At 37.3% G+C, this 24,804-nt stretch overlaps 1 protein-coding gene across 2 annotated transcripts in view; it reads right to left on the bottom strand.

Moving 5' to 3' along the window:
* LOC134658383 (protein pangolin, isoforms A/H/I/S) overlaps positions 1-18,251 on the bottom strand; it is a 227,915-nt gene extending 209,664 nt beyond the window's left edge. Inside the window, exon 1 of one of the 2 annotated variants that reach the window (XM_063514062.1) lies at positions 17,845-18,251. The gene's annotated coding sequence lies outside the window, so the exon portion shown is untranslated. The remainder of the gene's footprint in view (positions 1-17,844) is intronic. The other variant, XM_063514061.1, reaches the window with a different exon arrangement.
* Between the last annotated feature and the right edge of the window lie 6,553 nt (positions 18,252-24,804).

Here is a 24,804-nt window from a genome sequence, read left to right as displayed (position 1 = left end):
TTAGTTTTATAAGGTCTTAACTCTCCAAGAATGTAGTGTAAAGTAGTGATGGGTAGGACATCAATTTAAAATGAGTTTGTATGAGTACCTCATTTTCTAAAATGAGGTGTTACAATGTCTTACTTCAAATGAGGTGAGGTACTAGCATATTTTCAGCGTCGACTATTCCATTAATTCCAACGGCGATAAAAATATTTAATGTATATACATATTTATGTATTCATAACTTCCTTTATAAATAAATAAATAGTAACATTTAATTGGAGTGCAATTCTGGAGGTTAAGAATAGAACTTTTAGGAGAAAGATAATTTTAGAATCAAGTAGAATGAATAGAGGAGTGAAGTAAGACATTTTTGCGGTACGAAGTACTGCGACAAATTAACAAAATGAGTGGTACAAATGAGGTGCCTCACGAGTGAGCGACTCGATACTAGTGTAAAGAGTGACGTTGTAATTCAGAGCGCTGAATAGCGTTGCAAGTAGCTTAATCACTAGGTAATTATCATATAGGTGCTAATCGATTTACATGTGCCTTATGATAAAGGTAGTAAAGTCGAATTGAGTGGTTTTAGCAATTAGTAGGTATTCATTCCAGTTGTAGGAAGGTTTTTAATTGGAAAAGTTACATGGAATAACTGCTTTACATAGTCAACGAGCGTTTAGGTGCGGTAAAGATAATTCTTAGTAGAACTTTACAACAATTAGATTAAAATTAAACCATCAACAGTTTAGGTAAGTACATAAATAAGAATTATAACTTTATTTTCTCAAAGACATTTCACTACAGAGAGAAGTAAATTTTTACATACTTTAACGGCACATGTCAAAAAATACAATAATAAAAAAAACCTTAAAAACTACTACATTTAAACCAAGACACTTAACATAAAACTAATAGCTAGGTACTAATACTAGGTAACTAATCAAATAACCCACCCCGAGTCATTCCAGGCGCAAAAGTCCCCAACACGCTCGCTGCGTTTCCGCGTTGAATCGCAATAGATAACCTTTGCACCAGGAATGACCCGGAGCGGGGATCAAGTCCCCTCTCTCGCAAGCGACTCCCGAGCTCCCTAAAGAAGGACCGCGCCTCCGAGCACCAACACCCAGTGGTCTCCACCGCGAGCGGAACAAACAAATAACCACCTAGGCACGCGTACTTTTCCCGCTTTCTAAGAGCAGCTATCTCAGCAGCTGCCCCCGCTAGACCTACTGTGCGACTCAAGTGCGAAGCAGCAAAAGTGCTGACGCATGTTGCGTCCCAAAGCAGGCACTTCCCTTTCTGCCAAGGCACCAACGTCATGCCATCCGGCCTCCTCCCATCAGACCGGCTAAGGCCCGGGGGCTCAAGCAAACAAGGCACATTTGCCGAGACTAGCGCTCTGCGTATGATGTCGTTTAGAGCGTGGTGGCGTGATGGAGTACATAAATGGTTCTTATATCTTACATTGCGAAACAGGCCCTTATGGCTTTTTAAATAAAGCCGTCTACAAAATTGTCACCCTTTTTCGTGTCAAGAGTAACTTTTGTTTTACGAATTTACGATTAGGTACTTACTGCTAAAAGTTTCTGTAGTATGAATATGAATGGCGCTTACGTCTCCAACCGTCGCCTACCTGGGGTTTACTACTGGAGTTTGCATTACAAATATTACAATAACGTAACCGCCAGTCCTTGTTGCCCATATACAACAAACTAGATGTTTTTTAAACTAATAAAAGGGTAAAAGGAACTAACTCTGCAACGCTATATTTTAAAAAACAAATATTGTTTTACGTGTTCCAAAAGTCCGTTCTGGCATTTTTTGCTCTCGTCCGTTACGTCAAAATGCCAGGTAACGAATGAATCACAGCGTTTTTTGGGAACGAATAACTTGTGGGTTGCGACTGACTTGCAAACAAAAATTTTGAAAGCTTGTGAGATATTCGTATATTTTCGACTAGAGCATTCCACGAATTAAGATTCCGATTTAATGTAATTATACCGTAATGTTTTAATTTGGTATTATTCTGTAATAAACTAAAATATGTGTATAGCAGAAGTTAGCTAGACGTAAAAGGGTTTAAGTACCAGATTATTTGAAAGGACTTTGACCGCGATGTTACTTATACTACTATATATGTAGGTATACTGTTATTTATGTGTTTATCGTACATATGTGTACTTACTCACTGTGTGTCAATGTAATGTCACGGTGCTCTTAAAAAAAGGGTCGTATCGGACATATCCATATAAACTGTCCTATTAGTTTAAATATTCCACGCTGTTTATAGTAAAGTACAATAAAGAAGTGCTGGGGATCCTGGAATAAGATTCGTTCTGAAGCAATACAATAAAATTCGATTCCTTCGTCGTCGACGATATATGTTTTATATTATAGCTAGTATAACATTTAATACTTAATCTCATTTAAATAACACGCAGCTTATAGTTAAGTTAATAATAATTGCAGTTTACACATTAGAACCAATTTTATATATTGAAATAGCGAAACCTGCAATAAATCCTCCATACAATCATCAGACCCTGCCAATTCACACCACATTTGTTAGCAACCTATTTAAGACCAGTAGCGGAGACCAATTATGGACCTCAAGCTCTCTGCAATCACCCTGTACCATGAGACCTCTTGTAAAAACAATAGGAGTACCTTAATCCAAGCAACTTTCAACTCTAAACTAATAATGATAAGGTTATAAGTTTCAAAAGCACAATGGCAGATGATAGTAGTAATGAGACTGCTACCAGGTGATCTTTAATAGTTTTTTTTTGAACAGATAATTAAAAATGCGACTGAAATTAACTGTAAAGTATAGAATTAACTGGGACAATGGCTAGTGTATAAGGAGCATAGCATTTTATTTTAATAACAGTAAGGCGAAGGGGACCCTAAGGGTATTCTCATTTGTTCAATGCTTAATACATAAAAATACTAAAAAGATCTCGTAGTTAAATAAAAGTTAAAATAGATACAGGTTTCAATTTGCAGTTGTTTAATACACTTTTTTATGTATTTTCATTATAAGTCGTGTTTAGACTTAATTGCATATAATTAAGTTTATAAATTACCTCCGACGATATATTTTCATAATAATAAGATATTTTTATGGTTACTAAACCAAAGTTGTATTAAATAGCCGGTACTGTAGCGAATAAGCGAATTCACTTCAAGTTGTATTTTTTTCAAAGTACAACTCATAAACTGTAATTAAGGAAAAAAATATGACAGACCATGATCCCCTAAGTGTTCCGTTTTTACCAAATCTAGACACGGAACACTAAGAAATAAATGAATTTTCTATCCAACAATGTAAAATAACTCCTGAACATCACAGACAGCGAACAAAAAAGCAACCGAATTTCCAAAATTTTACAACTCAAAGCGTAAAATGGTACCTCATAAAACTCCGGCAACCAGTTGATATAATTTTAGATCGTAACGAGCAGGCTTCGTGGTACCGGGCCAACCGGTTGGCATGCGAGCTCGTTGGTGGAGCGATTATTATTGGATATTCGGCATTGGAATTTCGAGGGATGTCTAGTGCGTTTTGGTTGTTAAGTTACGCTACTGAGTTTTGAGGCATTGGGATATGTTGGTTTTAAGTTGAACAAACACATGTTTCAATTCGGAAAGAAACAAGATACGACATATGCAGGTTCCGCCAGGAGTCAGAGTAGACTGCTGTGCACATTCTCTGTTCCTGTAGACAACTAATGTCAAAAAGAACCTACCTAGGGCGACACGTATTGCAACCCTATGAGGTACAAAGCATTACGCCCCAAAGAATCTGGAATTTCCTGGATTCAACGGGCATTAGTAATAGTGAACTTTAAAGGGCCGTCACAATATATCACTACTTGATCGACGTGGCATTCAAAGGCCCAAAACACCCCAATAATAATAAAATAATATGTTCGTTTTACAGATAGGGAGTAAATTTGTGTCAAATCGATCAACCAATAGAATTATTTAAGTTACGCAACGGTTGGTCAAATCAGATCTTATTATGTTAACTAATGCCACGCGTTTTCTAATAGTTTTGTTATCTACGATGTTACGCCTTCCGCGTTCTTCTGTTGGTTGTTGTTGATTCTACATTAGGTACAAACAGCAACACTCTTAACTGTCCATCGGTGGACATTATGCCTCTTGTAATAAGGTTTACTGTCAGTCAATTAATAGTGTGGGTGACGGTACTAAGTTAGTATCTTTACCAGTACTAACTGTACTACCATGTCATCAGGCTGGTTAGTTCTTCTTTAGTTTTAAGTACGATGGTTTTGTTTTCTACGATGTGTTTCTTTTGTAACAGTTTGAGCCATTTTGCCAGATGATCGAGGTATCTATCTAATACCTTTAAACGAGCAATTCTTGTTTATTTATTTATTTATTTATATATATATTTCGGGGATCTCGGAAACGGCTCTAACGATTTTGATGAAATTTGCTATATGGGGGTTTTCGGGGGCGAAAAATCGATCTAGCTAGGTCTTATCTCTAGGAAAACGCGCATTTCCGAGTTATTATATGTTTTCCGAGCGAAGCTCGGTCACCCAGATATTTTTGCTTTATACGATTCGGATTCCTACTAAGAAACTCTGATACGAATTCAACCGGATACGCTTTGACGATACTTTATCTTGACTAAGTCATTGTTAGCTTGCACCAGGATCGTAAAATGACTAATCATTTCAGGATTCATTGCCCTTTGCGCTACTTGCCTATCATTCTACAATGTATAGGACCTATCATACTTTAATAAATCACACTTAGAAGGAAGAATACTGTATTTTTAGTGTAAAGGTAGTATGTTCCCTCCTGAGACCCAGAAGCAGTTGTTTTATTTTTTAATTTAGAACTGTTCTCTTAAGGCTTGGCCAAACACACGGCGCGACGCAGCGCCGCATCCGCGTCGCGCGACCGCGGCACATGCTAATAGGTTACCGACGTCAAACAGACTGCGTCCCGCCGGTATCACGCCCCGCTTCTGTCCACGCGGCGCGTGCACAGCACTGCGCCGCGCGGACGCGGCGGCCCGCCGCGTCGCGCTGGGTCACATCAGTCGGATCGGACGTTAGGCAGCGAGCGGTGGCGCGCGGCCGCGCCGCGTTCCCGCGCGGCCGCGCCGCGTTCGCGCGCGCGATTAGGGCGTGTTGAGAGCGCGATCCGCGCGCGCCCTGTTTGAACAGGCATCACGCGGCGCTGCGTCGCGCCGTGTGTTTGGCCAGGCCTTTAGTTGCTATACAAAGCTCAGAATATGAGAATGATTTTAGAATATGTACAAAAATTTGTACGCGGTAAAACACACAGTAGGTAAAAAACGCTCTCAATTGTAAATTATAAAAAAACCTCTAGCTCCTAGTCTGTTAACTTCTATAGCAGATTATTTCATATAAATTAGTACGTGTCGGTAATTGTTACCATCATTAATTAATTAAATGCATTTCTAGTTTTTAGCATATCCGTGCTGGGAATTGAACACGCCTTTAAAGGAGGTTTCCTTAGTTGTACTGTAATTACATAGCCAGAACCTATTCAGTAGTTAAATTACTTAAAACAAAAAACGTACGCAAGTTAGGAGAGTTTGGAGGTTAAATAATTTATACTACTTTCGAAAAAAATATAGGTAAGTACTTTAAGTTTGCCTGACTAAGTAAGTGACTACTCTAACAAAATACATAGGTACCTATTAATAATCAAACCTTAAGTTGGTAGAATACATAGATGAAAGGTAAATAAATGTAGTTCTGCATTAATAAGTGTTATTTTAGGGGTCCCTAAGTTTCCCATAAAGTTTAATTTCATAATGTATTGATTGTCATAAATTAATTACTCATAAAACTGAAACCGTGAACTGTTCAGGATTTTCGTAAGGTTATCCAGTAGAGTTAGGTTGGGTTAGGTTAATACAATCCTGAAAAGTGACGCGTTTCTGAATCAAATAAATTATGACTAACAAAAATGCGGGCAAACAATATATTATGACTTTTTGGGAAACAATAGAGACCCGATATTTTAGGGCGGTTGGAGCTTACACTAAAAGCTCCGTTTTGGCGTAACCGCCAATAATGATAAGTAAATTTTATACAACACGGACACATTGTTAAAAATTACGTAATGTCATAAAATAAACCAACTGACAGTGTATTCTATACTATTATTAAAGGTTATGTTATTGTTATTACATGTCGTAAGGGACAAATTCCGAGTGACTTTTACACCTTTAGCCGCTGACACATTCAAGTGCACCCATAAAAATTATAAATAAAGAAAATTGCTGTATTTTATTTAACCATTCCAGGAATGAATTGAATTACAAATAGTTCTCTCACTGCAATGGCGGAACGTGACCGGAACGACAATGCGTTTTAACTTTAACAGTTGACATTTAACTTTTTACAAGTCTTAATGTTTAGTTCAAGTAACAACGACAACTTTGTAATTAAATCATGCAAAGTTTGGATTTCAGCCTTTGTCTTATGCTGCCTTCACAGTTTACACTGAGGCGAAGATAAGAGGAGCCGTGTGGGAATCTATATCATTGGTTGTCTTTTCCGCTCCTCTAATGCTATGCATACAAATAATGCTATTGGTTGATTCTCGCTCCCGCGTGTCTCTTCTCCGCCTCAATGGAAAGTCAGCTTTATTCCCAGCTATTTCCAACCACCAAGGTGTTACCGATGGTAAAACCGGATAATCCTAAACAAACGTAGGTATTTAACGGATTTTTTTAATATCATGCCGTTTAAAGATCTTTTATACAGAGCTTAATTTGCTATTCTCGCTTGTTCCGAAATATCTATATAAAGTGTCAAGTGTTACAAACAAAATAGGACACTTACATTAAGCTGCAGAAATAACCTCCCCCCACCCTGCATAGAAACTTGTTTGCAGGGGGATACAGTTATCTCTGCAGCTTACTGTACTCTCGATGACTCGATTTATTCTTGAAACTTGCACCACACGGCGCATGCGTGCTAATTATTGCCATTACAGCACAGCCACCATGCCATGTGACAACAACGGCCATTGATAATTGGCCGTAACGACCAACTTCACTATACATTTACACTAGTTTATCCTCCTAAAAGTCATTTTAGTAATCTTTTAACCTTTTATTCCGTTTTATTTTGTGCTTTTGAAAAACATCGAGACTTAGGTTATTCTTACACCACACGGCGAATGCGTAAGTACTAATTATGGCCCTTACGACCATGCATGTGATAACAACGGCCATTGATAATTGGTTTTAATGACCATTTTCACTATAGAAGAGCTTGTGTTCAAATTATAAGCTTAATTTTTAATTGTTAAGCTGAAATAGGGCAGCCATACTGTTATTTGTATTGCGTCAAAGGTATACGAGTAAATAATAAAACAACATGTTTCTTTTGCATGTCCAGCTTTCGCATTAAATGAAGGGTCCACGGAAAGAACATGTCTAGTCACACTAGTGACATTTTGAGTAATCGCGGTTTTAAAATTTGGAACAATGTCAAAACGTATGGTAATTCCGTGACCAGGTATTATTGAACTAAAAATAAAGTTGTGTTACATTTATTATACAGTGGTAGCAAAAGATTTCATTAAGAGCTCTTCATTTTGAGATAAAAATCTCATTTTCCGAAAAATGTGACTATAGTTCGTTTTTTTTAGCATTAGAAATAAGGTAAACAATCTTGGTGTGAAAAACACATTTTAAAAATAAGTTACGGCAAATATGTAACAATTATGAATCCAATATAATAATTTATATTCTTCTGCTTTCATAAGTAATAGTTATTGATTTTTAAAAAGCGTTTTTCAATTAAAAGACATGTTAAGATCGCTTACCTTCTTGCAAGTTCTTTCTAATGCTAAAAAAACGAACTATAGACATGTTCTTTCCGTGGGCCCTTCAAATATTCTTTAAAATAATAATTAATAAATTTCAAATCTAGAATCCACTAAAGTGTTATGATATGATCAACGTCAGTCAGCAGTGAACTATGAAATGTTCATAATTACCCCAAGTTATCCCAACACACCTTATCACTGTCAAATCAGTTACATTTTATTGTCTAAACTAAAGTGTCAAGTGCCAAATGTTAAAAAAAAGCGGCCAAGTGCGAGTCGGACTCGCCCATGAAGGGTTCCGTATTTAGACGATTTATGACGTATTAAAAAAAAACTACTTACTAGATCTCGTTCAAACCAATTTTCGGTGGAAGTTTACATGGTAATGTACATCATATATTTTTTTTAGTTTTATCATTCTCTTATTTTAGAAGTTACAGGGGGGGGGACACACATTTTACCACTTTGGAAGTGTCTCTCGCGCAAACTATTCAGTTTAGAAAAAAATGATATTAGAAACCTCAATATCATTTTGGAAGACCTATCCATAGATACCCCACACGAATGGCTTTGATGAAAAAAAAATTTTTGAGTTTCAGTTCGAAGTATGGGGAACCCCAAAAATTTATTGTTTTTTTTCTATTTTTGTGTGAAAATCTTAATGCGGTTCACAGAATACATCTACTTACCAAGTTTCAACAGTATAGTTCTTATAGTTTCGGAGAAAAGTGGCTGTGACATACGGACGGACAGACAGACGGACAGACGGACAGACAGACAGACAGACATGACGAATCTATAAGGGTTCCGTTTTTTGCCATTTGGCTACGGAACCCTAAAAACACAAAAAGCTTAGGTTCCGAGCTAACAAACGACAGTGTCGGACGAACAAGCCACAGGTCCATGTTTTTGCCCAAACAAGTCCCAAACCATGTGTCATCAGTTTTAGCATATTTATTTAAAAATCCAATGACAAAAGTACGAACTTTCCAAAGGACGGACGCCCTTGCAAAAAAAGTTGGCTTCGGATTTTACACATTTATCTCTACATCTCAATTTCTAATTATCATCCTATTCTCAACCTTACAGCCTTTACCTTAAGAGACATTCTCGGTTTATGAACTGTTTTGTTTCTTTGCTTTTTTTCACAGATTTTGGAAGCAGTGTCTGTCCGTCCGTATCTTTTCTAGGAAACCCTCATTACGCGAAGTTGATATATTACGATACGCATCAAGTAATTTGAAATCGTCTAATTAACTTGACTAATTTTACTGAAATAACTTTCAACGACTGAGCTAGGCTTTGAGATTCGAAATTCAAAAACGACTTTCGTTTCGTCCGCCATTGCTCACTTGCTTAACCATTCTCATGTTTTTTTTTATTTATTTGGGCTTTGGCTATTAGGGTTTTCTTTTTTAAACCATAGACATTTTTATTTTTTATTTCCAAAATAACAGGCTAAGGTAACCGTTAAATGTGCAGCCATAACGAATAATGATTTACAAATTGAAATTGGAAATTCGAAGCTAGGTCTACAAGTTTGAAATTCGAAAGAACTGGCTGGTTTTACAATTGATAAAACGGGATAACATACCTAACAGCCACATAAACGTTAAACAAGTTTCTCAAAGGGACGTTTGTTGCCAGTTACAACCAAATAGGTCTTGTGTTTTATGTTTTAGCGTTTAAACGTAAGCCGTATTTATTGGCAAGTAATGTAACGGACACTGACATTGGCACTTAGTTTTTGTGAGATCGTTACTAGTATCGCCATAAAAATAAATTGAAAGCGCCTTTGCTGACCATTTGTTGGTACAATTTTACTGTGCATCTAAAGACATGTCTATCAGACTTTTATTTTTATCAGAGAAAATGTCTTGTTAAATAATCAAATGTTATAAACAAATAACAAATTAACAATCATAGTTATAAGTATGTGCACGATATCACTGCTTTTTAGGGTTCCATAGCCAAAGGGTAAAAACGGGACCCTATTACTAAGACTCCGCTGTCCGTCCGTCAGTCCGTCCGTCCGTCTGTCACCAGGCTGTATCTCACGAACCGTGATAGCTAGTGACAGTTGAAATTTTCACAGATGATGATATCTGTTGCCGCTATAACAACAAATACTAAAAACAGAATAAAATAAAGATTTAAGTGGGGCTCCCATACAACAAACGTGATTTTTAACCTAAGTTAAGCAACGTCGGGCGGGGTCAGTACTTGGATGGGTGACCGTTTTTTGCTTATAATTTTAAAAAAGGTAGCAAAATCTGCAAAAGTAAGCAAGGGATTCTAAAACAGGACCTTGATAATATTGATGTTAAAAACGAGTATTAACGGTGCTATTGAGTTTATTTCTATAGTTTAACGAAAAAACGTGCCCGATACAAATCCTCATGCTTAATTATTAATCTATCCATTTTAAACATTCTTGCACATCAAACAGATTAACAGATACACCAAAAGAGCCACAAAAAAAATACAAGTTGGGTGCAGTGAGAAGCGTTTAGAAATGTAGAACTTATAATTAAGTACAATTACTTACTTCTACATTGTTTTTTCTAATGCTAAAAAAGTATTAAGCTTGTTTGCCACCAACGTGGTATAAAAACGTAATAATGTGTAGTTTAAGTTTATTATTATGAGGCTGGGAACATGCGCGGGAGTCGAGAATTTTAATGCGCGCGTGCGAGGTGCGCCGCGGAATACTGAACGCGGTGAGGGATTGGATAAAACGATACTCTGTACTCATATTAAATAAATTAAGCTACAGATGTATTTTAATATATAAATTACTTTTCACATCACAATTACTGTAAGTACATACATTTGAATCATACACAGACAAGGAAGGGATCTATTCATTCATTAACTGTGATGTGATCATTAATATATAACTTCATGACATAAACGTAATTTTGAAATTTTAAATAAACTAAAAATAATTACGATAACTAAATAGGGCTGTTGTAAAGTATCTCAACGACCTACACATAACTATAGGTTAACTGGAAGAGATCCCATACAGGGATAAGTTCGCCTATGTTGTATTTAACGTACTCTGTAAATGTGTTTCTCATGTTTTTATTTCTATATGCAATAAAGTATATATGTACATACATACATAATTACATATATTTATTTTATTAATTTGTTAAAGGGCTGTTATGGCGGCGTAGGTACACATAATTATTCCGTTTCGCCAAAAGGAAACAGATTACAATTCTAAATAAGTTATAAAATACCTAATTAGTAGCAATAAGAACACCCGAAGCGTAGGAAATGTGATTAAATGAATAATTCAAGATGGCGAGAATAACACGATTGTTTCGTTTCGGAGAAATCCGCCTTTGGCCTCCTTGCCCGTTTTGGGAATGCCGGTTTTTAGGGTTCCGTAGCCAAATGGCAAAAAACGGAATCCTTATGGATTCGTCATGTCTGTCCGTCCGTATGTCACAGCCACTTTTTTCCGAAACTATAAGAACTATACTGTTGAAACTTGGTAAGTATGTAGATGTATTCTGTGAACCGCATTAAGATTTTCACACAAAAATATAAATAATTTTGGGGGTTCCCCATACTTAGAACTGAAACTCAATAATTTTTTATTATTTATTTCATCAAATCCATACGTGTAGGGTATCTATGGATAGGTCTTCAAAAATGATATTGAGGTTTCTAATATAATTTTTTCTAAACTGACTAGTTTGCGCGAGAAACATTTCCAAAGTGGTAAAATGTGTCCGCCCCCCCCCCCCCCCTGAATGAATGAGAGAATGATAAAACTAAAAAAATATATATGATGTACATTACCATGCAAACTTCCACCGAAAATTGGTTTGAACGAGATCTAGTAAGTAGTTTTTTTTTTAATAAGTCATAAATTACGGAACCCTTCATGGGCGAGTCCGGCTCGCACTTGGCCGCTTTTTGTATTTATTTCATAGTTTGTTTTGGATGGCTATTTAATTTTAAATAGTTTTCTTGCTGTGTTATCTGTGATTATTACTATCATTTCATTCTCGTCAAAAGATATAGGTAGAAAAAAAACATTGTTCAGAAAAAAAAAACATCTAAGGTATCTATTAGCCTTTTGCATAATAAAATGCAAACGTACTACCTTAGCATTAGCACCCCTGCATAGGGTGCTAACTGCTAAGGTAGTACGTTTGCAGACTGTATCTTCCAGTGTATCTTCTTATTATTTAACTAAGCAAGAATCTAGATAAATACAATGTTTTTTCAAGTTCTTTATTATAGGTACTGTCTGCCCAATAAAAGAAAAGACAATACGTAAAGCTTTAGTAATAGAGAGAGACAAATGCAGTCTTATCGCTAAAGAGCGATCTCTTGACTATCTTTATCCAGTTAGGTATGGTAACCTATCCTATAAGTTTATATACTTTTATTGTTTTACAGTGCAGGTACGACAGTTATTCTTATTCATTATAGTCTAGAGCCCGTACCATGAATCACTGACAGTGTCAAACCTGACATTTACGCTATCAAGAACGTAATTACTATCTATACATCTCGTTTGCATTAATATGCGAGTACGAGCGAGATGTATAGAAAGTAAATTACGTTCTCGACGGCGTTTATGTCAGTGCCAAACTGATGGTAGCAGTATAGGCTAGGGGTGCGTTAAAAAACAGGTACCTACTTAGAATTTCCAGTACCTATCTAATTTATTTGGAATACACGTAACATTAACCCAAATCAAATAGGAACAAATGATTTATATGTAGAATGTTTAGGTAGGTATTTAATAAAATACCTATTTCGAAGATAAGAATTTGAGTAAAACATCCCAAAAACTCGATTTCCGATCTGGCCACTCGTGACCCCGCTGTCGCGTTTTACTGCGCGCCATAAAAAAAGGAAAAAGAAAAAAAAGCGTGTTTTTCTTTTAAAAGGTTATAAATAATATTTCTTTTTGCTCGCGCCACGGTCAGTTTTGAGAAATGGGTTCGGTTACTGATTCCGTTGGATACAAGGATCCATTTTTATTTTCGTACACCGATTCATTCATTTAAAAAAACATCTGATACCACTGATTGATCACAATGCCATTTTTCCCAACGCTGACGATTTGTTTAAATTTAAAAAGTTACGCACATTGTTTATGGTCGGTTGACGAAACAAAAAACGTTCCATTCCACGTGTTAATGACTAGTAATGGCTGCCAATTTAATCCCCAATGAAAATGTAACGTGTAATTTCTATATCAATAAAAAATGGTTTTAATATGGTCATCGTTTTTATTAAGCAGGTGCTCAAGCTTCGTAGGGGTATTTGTTATTTATTAGGGCAATGCACTGACCATCCAGCCTCTAGACATAGCATAGTCGCGCTACCCCCTCTGCCACACATACGGTAGCGTTACTCCATCTTCGAGTCACGCCTACACCGCTTACTTCAGTCGGCGGACCGGGCTCGGTCTAGAAACTTCGGTAGCTCGAAGAAGTTTTTGCTATCAAAAATGCATTATTGTTGTGTCAAATTGTGTGGCAAGAACACTAAAAACTCTGGTGTACAAAAAAATGGCATTTCATTTCACAGGTAAGCCGATTTTTTAGAGATTTGGATAAAAAATATTTTAATTTAAGCGTCTCATCAAATTTGACAGCGCTTGAAACTCGATGACGTCTTTTAAGAAAGTCTCTTTCTATCGCGCTGCATCCGTATACATCCTTTCTTGTCTTTTATTACGTGACATTCCTAAGCCCAAACTAGTGATGTCCATATCCATAGAATGTGATTGTTTACTATTGACAAGGTAATTCAATTCAAATCGCATAGGTATTTGCGAAAAATTCACTATAATACAAATAAATAATATGAGAATTACACTTACGGTCAGGTACCAATTTTCCCTTGAACATAAACGATATTGTCAATTCAGCACTACATAGGTACTCGTATTACTTTTAGCGATTATAAAAACATTGCAAATTTAAATTAATCACAAGACCAATTTTATACAAAACCACACGTTTGCAATTTAAAATGCATTATTTTGATTCCATTTTTGTTGAGAATAGTGGGCGTCGGTTTAACTTTTTAATTTTTGCTTTTTTTCTGTGTACGACTGCCAACATGGCAATGATACTTGAACATTCGGCCAAATAATTTAAACTTCATTTAGTTAGATTGTGTTAAATAACATTTCATTTACATAATAACAAATAAATATTTGATTTAAACCATGTAATATCTCTTAATAGAAATATACAGGGTGTTTTTAATGGGTGGGTATAGTAGGATACCGCGAATACAGGGTGGATTTTCTTTTTGGCTCAGTGAGGGCAGCTACCAGATCCCGTACTGCTACGAGAAAACGGTCTTAAGAGACCTTCCCTCGATTTCAAATTAATGAAGATTGGCATTTACAGATTTTGGAAAAAACATACAGGATACGAGAAAAAGGTCATTTTTGACAAACTTTTTTTTTATGCCAATCGATCCCATTCCTATTGAGGATCAAAAGCTTGTATGGAAGCAAAAAAAAATTTCCGGCTAGAAAAGCCACAAATCGAGGAAAACTTTTCCCATAATATTTGGCCAATCAGTCCTGTCCTGTTACATTTAAGAACCATAACACTGTATGAAGACATTGCTGTACGAATGATGGGCGAGGTAGAAAATTGTGAATAAAATTTCACATTTTCTCCATAGTAAATGTATGGAAAAAGTTTTTATTAATTTGTGGCTTTTTAGTACATTACCGTAAGTCGACCCCTAGGAAACTATTGATACTGGATAGGAATGGAATCGATTGGCATACAAAAGTAGCATGTGAAAAATAAAAGTTTTCATTTTCATTCAAATATTATGGGAAAAGTTTTCCTCGATTTGTGGCTTTTCTAGCCGGAATTTTTTTTTGCTTCCATACAAGCTTTTGATCCTCAATAGGAATGGGATCTAATTTGAAATCGAGGGAAGGTCTCCTAAGACCGTTTTCTCGTAGCAGTACGGGATCTGGTAGCTGCCCTCACTGAGCCAAAAAGAAAATCCACCCTGTATATAAAGCCGCAACCCGACTGATTAATTGACATAATTGCTCTCTCAGAAGGGGGTTCCTGGGGTATTTGACTTTGATACGGTCGTATAGAGGGGGTGGTTTGGTGACTTCCAGAAAAATCCGACTTTTGGTCTACCGGATTATCCGACTTTTGGTCACTAAACGGTGACAGATACGTGGGAGATGCTCGACCAAATGTCATAGAGGGACGCTGACAGTTTCTGAAGCCGCCATTATTTTTTCAAAATGGCGGATTCAAAATGGCGATCATTTTTCAAAATGCTCCCAGCGCGCTAAAATTTTGGTCACGAAAACTCGGGGTCACCTAGCTGTATTCCTATAGATTTTTTTTTTAATAAAACCAATATGGCGGTAAAAATGGCCACTTATTTTTTATGAAAAGCTTCAAAGGTGAGAGATAGGTGGGGGGTGCTCGACCAAATGCCATAGAGGGCCCGAGACAACACAAATTGCATTTAAAAAGTTTCAAAATGTACTAACTAACATAAGAACACCTTGTAATACCATGGTTGCAATAAAGAATTATGATTATGATTATGATATGATTTTTTTTTCAATTTGGTCTGAGCGCGTTGAGATTTGGCATGCGGCGAGCTTGGGGGCCCAAGATTAGTATGTGAATTATTTTTTATTAACACTCAAAATGGCGGCGGACACGGGCAAAGGAAAATTTCCAAGTAGGTTAAGCGAACCCGAAGGGCGAATATCAGGCTGGGAGGCCGAAGGCTGACCCGCCGAAGGCCCGAAGCCTTCACCCCGACTCCCAAGCGTGCAACCCTCAGTAATTTAAAGCGAGGCCGAAGGGCGAGCTGCGTGAATGAAGTGCTTCCAAGCAGGGATGTTGCGAATATCCGCATCCGCATCTCGTCTCGTCTCGCGCTTCTCTAAATCCCATAAGACGCCTTTTTACCAATAGTTTATTTTTAAATTAATTATATAAAGCAGATACACCTGCTAACGAAACCACATCGTTATGGATTAATGTTTTCGAACGAACGAATCAACATAGCATTCAAAACATGCTTGCATATTATTACTGTTATTACATTATTGACCGTGATTGACAATGTTATTATTCAACGTGTCACATCACTAGCGCCCGGCAGATATTTCTGTCTGACGCCCACGTGTGTTTGAACGGACCAATCACGGCACGGGACTCGCTCACCTCGTCCCCCGCACCCCTGTATTTTTGGCAGCATCGGTTTCATGAAAGAATTGGCCTAAGTTGAGTCTAGAGGCTGGATGGTCAGTGGGGCAATGTCGTAAAAAACATGGCATCACAATTAAAGTTCTATCCCTTGACATAAGTATTTATAAAATTATTCTGGACATTAAGTCTGAATAATTGTTAAAGCAAGTGTCCTTAAAAGTAGAATTTATGGGCGAAACGGCATTTTACAAGTGTTAAGGTGCTTGGTAGTTTAGTCCTAGTAAACACTCGAATTTGACCTCAAGTTATCCTACAGACTTATAAGGCAATTATAATTAATGTGGTTTGTTAGATAACACGACTTTAATCCACTTAATGGACATCTAGATAGGTAGGAAAAAATGTCCTTTAAGGTATCTTCCACCTAATACGATATATATTTAATTTATTTATTAATATCATAGAATATTGACGTTCACACGCAGTCTAGATTATCAAAAACACTGCTTACTTAGCTTGGTCTAACTCTATTAGTTTAGGTACTTTTATTTATGTACCCAAGCTACGTATTTCTGTTTTAAAGTTTTAGATAGGTAGATTACCGAAAGTAGGTAGGTATTTAACTAGGAAAGGTACCTACTAACCGACACCGCTAGGCATTGGTAGAAAATACGTAATGTAGTTAGGTACATATACCTACCTATTATGTCTATAGTAATTAAAAGCGAATTATTCCACTTGTAAGAAATACAATAAGCTCTTCTACTGATTGGTTAAAAAAACATTTTATAAGCTGTAGGTACCTATTCTAACAGTAGGCATCTACATTCTACAGTAAAATAGTAGGTATAAACGTCATACCTACAAGTTTTTGCTGCTTCTTCCAGTAACTAAACTGGCCGCGTAGCCAAGATGCCGATCGCTTACTCTCCGTAGCGATCGAAACGCAACTGTCACTGTCGCACAATATGGAAGAGTGATAGAGAGACATAATGCTTTTCGTTGTCGAAGCGATAGCGATTGTAACCTTGGCTAGGCCGGCAGTATTGTATTTTGTGTTAGGTATTATGCTATGTTAAATACCTATATTCAATATCAGTGACCTAATGAACATTCGTGGATATTTATCTGATATTATGTTACGATATTAGCCTGCGTGTTTTTCTTTTTTTATCTACCTACCTAAATAAGCGTGAAGTAGGTATTTAATGTACCCAATTTGAACTCTATGTTCAATCAATAACAGGGTGTATGTTTCTATAAAACTATATTTTTCTTTTTGAGTTGTAATAATAAAACAACGGACGGTTTAACGAACGGACTTTAATTTCTTTTCTTGTCCTATAAGGACCGTGTTACTTTTGTTTATCTTTTCCTTCCCTTTATTAGTCTATTGTCTGTTTTTTTTTTCTGACAACGGCGTTCTCGTTACAGCCAGAGCGTCGGTATTCGAGTCATCTCAGACTTGGCTTGCCCATCGGGCAGTAAGCAAAGTTCACGGCGCCGTCACCGATAAGTATTAATTACATTATAAATTACTCGACATACTTCTAGAGGGCTGATAACACGACCGGCGGCGCCAAACGCACATAAAACTTAATAGAAACAACCAAACAACGGATGTAAGTGGAAAACGTTCACACCTAGCGCACGCATTTATGTAAATACGCAACGCTCAGATCGGATAAGACTGTCACCGTTTAAAAATACAAAAAGACGTATAGTTTACTAGACTTCATAGCGAAATCGAGGGCCAGTGACCCCTTTAACACTGATGGGCCATAATTAATCAGTCTGGACATACCTAAACACATCGAGCATGGCTTCAAAACTCCAAAACACGTTTGAAAACACTTCACTGCACGCACGCTACTTGGTTATCACACACTGTTGGCACTCGCGCACGTAATGTGGTACACTGGTCATTATTTTTGTTTACCGGCAGTTTTTGAGGTTGTATAGTAACAGTAGACGAGTATGTTCGCCGGTCGCGAGTCTACTGCACACAACAATGGTCTGTACCGCGCGCGAGAGCGCGCACACTGAGGCGGCCACGCACACAGAGACGGGCGTGCACCGACGCGCGTATAAAAAACCGACGATTGGTATGCAGACGTTCGGTTTGAGCAGGTCCTCGGCTTGGCGCTGTTTTCGTCTGCGGTCCGGGGTTCCCGGTACGAAATTTGAGATTGCCACAAAATTGTACGCGCTTCGGATTTCGAACGGTAGTTCAAATAATTAATTATTATTAGTGATGCAAATAAGGACGTGGGTATTGTAGTTTAAAATTAAAGCTTTCATTTTATCAAAATTATTATTAAAACATTCATAATTTAAATGAGCTTGATGATGGTTGATATCGGGAATATATTGAATTGAACATTCCACAAAATACACCTATTAAATGATGGATTAAATTAGGTACGCAGTAAAACTTATTAAATCGGAAATCAAGTCTAGGTGTTTTTAATAAAACAATATTATTTTAGTATAACGTTTTGATGATAGGTATTATCTTATAGATATAGACCATCACGCGCGTCATAATTTTACCTTACGGTAAAGCAGAAGGACGAATGGTATGATTTTATGCAAGAGCTTTACCTAAATCACCCTAAATGTAAAAAAAATGCCGTAACGTGGACGACAAAAAAAATTGTATTTACACTAGGGCTTCCAAATACCGGACTTCTTACAATACCGGTATTAATACCGAAACTGTCTTCATCAATACCGGGATCCCGGGATCCCGGTATTGGATATGAATCGCTTAAAAATATATAGTTTTATTAAAAAGTGGAATTAGAAAGGCTCACTGGAATACCAGATATGTCCTAAAAGCTATTACAACAATAAACAATCAATGCCGCCATCTGCAATAATTTAATTCACACTCCAGGTTGTCAATAATTTTATCCAATTTGTTGACTTCACCTCACCAGTCACATTTGTAGCCCAACTTAACCAACCAGACAACATTTTTTCAAATTTCCGTCAAAATTGGTTTGCCATTATTACAGTTATCCTTGCTCTTTCGTTTTATTTATTGATAAAATTATAAGGACTAATTATGTTAATGTTAATGACACTATCATCATATTCATCACTCACATAACTTCAGGATTCATTCCACCACCAACCACCAAATATTTATCTGACGCATTAGGCAACGATCTTGTTTCAATAATAAAATGCGGGCTAGAGACCAGTTAGAGTTAGACCAAGTAAAGTCTGCAACGATTTTGAAAGCATACGCAGTACGCAGTGCAAGTGTTATTTGTACGTCATAATTTCATAGAAGTTTGACGTTTAATATAACACTTGCACTGCGCGTGCTATCAAAATCGTTGCAGTCTTTTCTTGGTCAACTCTAGATGCGTCTGACGTTTAGTAAGCTTTTTGATACAGCCGAATATAATGGATTTCAAGGGTTTATACTGAGCATTTCCCTCATTTTTTAAAATACCGGGATCCCGGTATTGCCTTTAAAAATACCGGTATTGAAAAATGCGTTTAAAAAGACGGGATCCCGGGAATCCGAAATACCGGGATCCCGGTATTGGAAGCCCTAATTTACACCTCAAAACAGTCAAAAGGTAATCTCTCATATTGTAAAAGCGTTTGATGTTACACTTTACTAATTTTCGAATTAAGCGTACCAAAATAATAAAAATGTATCTAAAGCTGGTCAAGCAAATCTTGCCAGTAAAAAAAAGGCGCGAATTTCAAATTTTCTATGGGACGCTATCCCTTCGTGCCTACATTTTTCAAATTTGCCGCCTTTTTCTACTGACAAGATCTGCTTGACCATCTATATCTATCATGACTACGGTTGACAAGATTGAATAATTTTACTTACGGTTTAGTTTAGATTCACTTGTTTTTTTTAGTCACTCGCGCGACAGTTTTCGGAGAGCCTAGGTCTCCTTTCTCAAGCACTAACAGTGCGAGCAGCGTTCACGACGGCCCGGCACGAGAGACTTAAAACAAGTGTCTAAACTGTAAAATTATTCAATGTTATTATATGTCACAACAGCTTATACTTAGTTCGTTTTTATAGCATTAGAAAAAGACTAGGTACGCGATCTTGACGTGTCTTTTACACGAAAAACGCTTTTTTTAAATCAATAACTAGCTATTACTTATGAAATCAAAAGAATGTAAATAATCGTATATGTTTCATTATTTGTTACATATTTGCCTTTTTTCTAATGCTAAAAACTAACTATAAATTCGGTTGACAGTTCTTAGTTTATAAATATCGAAATTTCGTAAATCAGCAGAACTCCGGGAAAATCTCTAAGCGGGCAACATTTAAAACAAAAGAACGGCAGTCAGCGAACCTTGAGTGGGTAGGCGATACGATTCGAGCCTGCGCCCGAGTAGCGCGCCATGTTGCCGGGGCGTGAGGGGGACAGCGCTCTACAACCATCGCCCCTCCCCCTCGCATGCTTGTTAGCGTTATTGCGTGCTGTAACTATACTCGTCAGCGCTTTACCACACACCCACACGCGCATTGTTATCTTATACAAAATTTATAACGACCAAGTCCGATTTCGTCTCGCGTCCACTCCTAAAAATCTTGATTTTTTTTTAATCTGACGCCCGCGGCCAAATATTATAATGCCGGGCATTAAGCTCTAGTTTGTACGATTTTGTTTGTTATTTTGGCAGCACTGCGTTGATTGGCGGGAATGAATGAACGTATGAATGGGTTAGTTCGATTGAACTAAATTGTTTGCGGTGTTACATAGTAAATCAAACGTGGTTAGAGCGCGCATGCCGCCATATTACAGTGTTTTAAACTGACACTCGTGAAGATCTGTAATTATTTTATTTGCCTACCTGCTGTTGTCGGCTGAACGTCGATAGACAAGGCGATTAGTTGTGACTTGTGAAGCTAATGACCACGTGCATGTTTGTTTTCTTTTAAGATAAGAAGATCTGTCTTATTTAGATCACTGATATAAAAGTTTAAGTCCCCTCTTGGTCGGTAGGTAAAGTCGGGATCTTTTTTGGAAGTAGGATTTTGTTAGTCAAATCAAGAGTGTAGGTACATATAATAGCCTAGCACAAAGTTAACTTAACACAACAAATTACATACCTAATTACGCTACTGGTATTGAAAGCGTTAAACAAATATCTGGGTATAAATACTTACGTACCTATCAGCCAGAACTCAATTACAAGTCTCAACACGTCCTCCTATCTTAAAGGCCGGCAACGCACTTACAACCCCTCTGGTGTTGCGGGTGTCCATGGACGATGTTAATCGCTTACCCGACGCCCTCACTTCTATGGGACACAAACATTGGTTATTAGACAAATATCTGTCAAATTCAATAAAAAACCGACAAATGTTCCTATTTTTGTCACGTCACGTCGAGCGCAGAAAACACAACAAAAGACCCCGTCGAAATCGTCAAATCCTTCTTTTTCCTGAAGTTAGCTGGTTATTTTTCTATATTACGTATTTACGTACAAAATAAATACATGTTATTTAGGTAGGTACCTATTACATATTTAAAGGTTTTCAATGCTAAAATTGTTTTCCATATTTTTTAAATGTAATAGAGATATACATATAATTTATCCGTCTAATCTTATAAAATCAAAAATTATTATACTTAATTCATTATGACCCCGTAATAAAAAAAAATCTCATCTGCAAACTACTGCAATTTGCAGTAGTATTGCAGACAGTCTGCAAACATTAAGAAACATAAGATGACATGATATTACGAGATAAGAGCTTTTTAATAGTAACTGCCAACATGCGTTGACAGTTACTTTAAAAACCTCGTATCCCGCAACTTGTGTGGTAGGTACTAGGTACCTATTCAGATAACTTTGCCCACTGTGTACACTTGTACAGCAAACAGTGGTTTCGACACTAGACAAAAATCGCTAGTAGGAAAGTTTAAAATGATTATAAATAATGCAGCAGGCACACAATTTATTAACTTATCAGACTAACTGACAAATAAAGTTCTTTTTCCAAAATTATGTTTACTGGGCGTGCATTAAGCTGAAACCAACACGTGGAGGTTCTAAAGGTGTATACTTACTACTTACATATATGTACCTACATTAAATTCCAAACACGACAGCAATATGAAGCTAAATATAATAATAGTACCTAGGTACTGAAATGAATTTGGTTGCATGCAAAACCAGGCTGTCCATCGCAATCCAACGCGGCAACGCAGCGAGCGTGATGGGCACCTTTGCGTCGGGGGCAGCCCGGGACGGGTTTTATATGTAGTTATTTTTTATATATTTACTCTGTATTTATATTTAAGTTTCTACAATAAATATTTGTTCTAATAAAAAAATATCGTCTATAGCTACGCTACGAACTACGAGTTATACGAGTAGCTTCTCGCAATGAAAATGTGATACTGATAACGTACAGTTCTGTGGACTCGTGACGCCATCTAATGGATTTTATTGTCACCAATAATTTTTGATAAAAGTGCTATCTATGACATTAACCTTACATCACACAAAATGTTGCCATCTAGCGACAATATTCCGCAATATTAGGGCGACTGCTAAAGCAAGTGAATATGATGTGAAAACTACGCCGAAAGTCTTACGATCTATAAGCCGAAAATATAGAGGGCGTTGTAATCAATTGTTGGGAGCTTTCAAGTAAGTGAAAACAGATGGCGCTGTAATAAAAATACTTTAATGTAAACTTTTGGTGCAGACAAAGATAATTTAGAACGCCTTTTGACTTTGATCCTTATTCTTTCACTGATACTTTTATGTGTGTAGTGAATCGTTTAATTTGTTTTGGAACGTCCACAAATAGCTTTCGCTAAAAGAGGGTACCGCGCGCCTAATCTGCGGGTAGAGGAAAAAATGTAGCGGGGACCGGAGCGAAACAAAGAACGGTCACTGTGATCGGCAGATAAATAAATAATAACTCCGGATCACGGAGAAAATCGTTTAAAGCGAGTGCCAGTTACTGAGCCGTAAAAGTGTGTGTGCGTGTACAAGAAAGGACACGGGGTAAGTCGTAACGATAAATATCTACGAGTAGTAAAGGTAAATTAGCTTGATGTTTACAAAGGAGATGTAAATGATGGATTATTTTGTCCACAGCCTGTGGAGACGCCCTTTTTCCGATATGGCACGTTTTGACGTCCTACAAGACGTATTTTGATGATACGTAGCTATCATCAAGATTCTTGACATTTTGTGGTTACGACAATTTACGGCGCAAGTGAGACTCCGGATGTCTAGACTGATTTCGTCATTACTAGCAAGCCGAGTACTGGCGCCGTGGTAGTGCGCTCGCTTCTCAAACAAGTGTACTCGGGTTCGGTCCTGGGCAACAGCGAACTCCAAAATTGACTTTTTATTTTTGTTGTATATTTTTGTTAGTGTTTATTTTTATTTTCTTATTCTTTTAGTATTTTTGTATTTGCATGTTAGTCTTAAACTTTTACGCTTAGGTTTATTCGTTTCCTCGGTGATACTCTCATTGTGTTCTTTCGGATGAAATTTCATGTATCAGTGTTTTGATGTATAAATATTAGTTTTAAGCAGTGTCAAGATCTTTCTTTAATTACACCCCTCTCGTACCGAACCCGGATCATCACATGTGTTAATTTTGTTTAATATCAAAAAGTCACTCAAAAAGATCGAAAAGAAGAAAGTCGCCATTGGAGGAAACTGATTGACATCGCTTTTTTCTACTACTGCACCAGTCACAATCCGAATGTAAGTAATCTGTCGAAATCGTTACACGTACTAATACTCTTCCGATTCTGCTATCATCAAATACCACTACAAACTATCAACAACCGGGCTACCATCTTGTGTCTATGTGGCACTATAAACCATTTATTGTAGTTCTTATTGCAATTTAATAAAGTCTAACAATGTTTAGTTGAAGTTCAGCAATACTCATTGATCATCGATGGATCTTATCTCTTTGATATAAGGTTCACGTTCACCTAATACCTAACAGGCTAACAGTATGGCCGTGTATTGACAGAATATTCCATAGTGACTATAGGTGTATCTTATGTCTTTTAAATAAGGTTCAAGATAAGTTAACAGGATGGTATTTGATGTTTTGGAGTCGACAGGAAATCCTAGTATGTCTTCATGTCTTGTCACCTCATTCGCCTAACTGAGTGTTAACGGTAGATCGCCAGCGCCAGTGCGTCTAGTTCTTATCGAACCACTTTAACGTGAGCTTTAGATCCGTATAACTATAATCTGACAAATTTTTGACAGTAAGGGTAGAAAAAACTACAATCATTTCCTTTTTAGGGTTCTTAAAAATGTATTTGCAATACAAACCAGTGTCTCGAACAGACGGCAAACGACCCGACGGGTTGACACTGGTTCCCTGGAAAAGAGGTGTCTTATAAGGGATGCAACTTGTGTGATTAGGTACATTTGCTGCATACCATTTAGGACAAACTGCTAAGTCGGCAGGCTCAGCGGCAGAGACTGCCGACAAAAATAGTCTGCCTTGGAAGCAACCTACGACTTCATGCCCGTCGTCATCGAGACACCTGTGACGGTAGCACGGTCGCATTTTTATCGCTTGTCGCCATGCCTGTCACGTGCTAACGAGTATGTAAGTGCGAAAGTGACGGGCATAGTGACAGGGGATAAAAATGAAACCATGCTACGCCGGCTGGGCCCTGGGGACTAGGACTTGGACGCATTCTATCCGTATTGGTGGGAATGTGCAAACTATAGAGTCGAGTGGAGGAAACTCAAAGGTTTTTGCCCATCA

This window comes from Cydia amplana, chromosome 22 (assembly GCF_948474715.1).
Source record: "Cydia amplana chromosome 22, ilCydAmpl1.1, whole genome shotgun sequence".
Classification (NCBI taxonomy): Eukaryota; Metazoa; Arthropoda; class Insecta; order Lepidoptera; family Tortricidae; genus Cydia; species Cydia amplana.
This window is presented reverse-complemented; position numbering and strand designations above follow the sequence as displayed.